Source organism: Anopheles coustani, assembly GCF_943734705.1.
Source record: "Anopheles coustani chromosome X unlocalized genomic scaffold, idAnoCousDA_361_x.2 X_unloc_50, whole genome shotgun sequence".
In the NCBI taxonomy this organism is placed as follows: domain Eukaryota; kingdom Metazoa; phylum Arthropoda; class Insecta; order Diptera; family Culicidae; genus Anopheles; species Anopheles coustani.
The window spans coordinates 40,001-40,277 of NW_026525160.1; positions in this window are offsets into that span (position 1 = coordinate 40,001).

Below are 277 nucleotides of genomic sequence, written 5' to 3' on the forward strand. Positions count from 1 at the left end.
TTGGCCGGGTTGGTTGGTTAACACTTGATTGAGCTTGCACCCGAGGGTAATGGCACTTGAAGGTGGGTACCGGCCGGCTGACCTAGTGTGATGGTTGGTTGGTGAACACTTGGCGGTACTTGCACTTGGCTGTGCTTGGACTTGAAGGTGGGATCCGGCTGGCCTAGGCCATTGGTGGTTGGTTGGTGGGTTAGCCCTTAGCTGGGCTGGCTGGCTGGCTGGCCATCGGTGGTGTGGTGTGGTGTGGTGTGTGGAGTCGAGCATCGCGCGCCGTTGC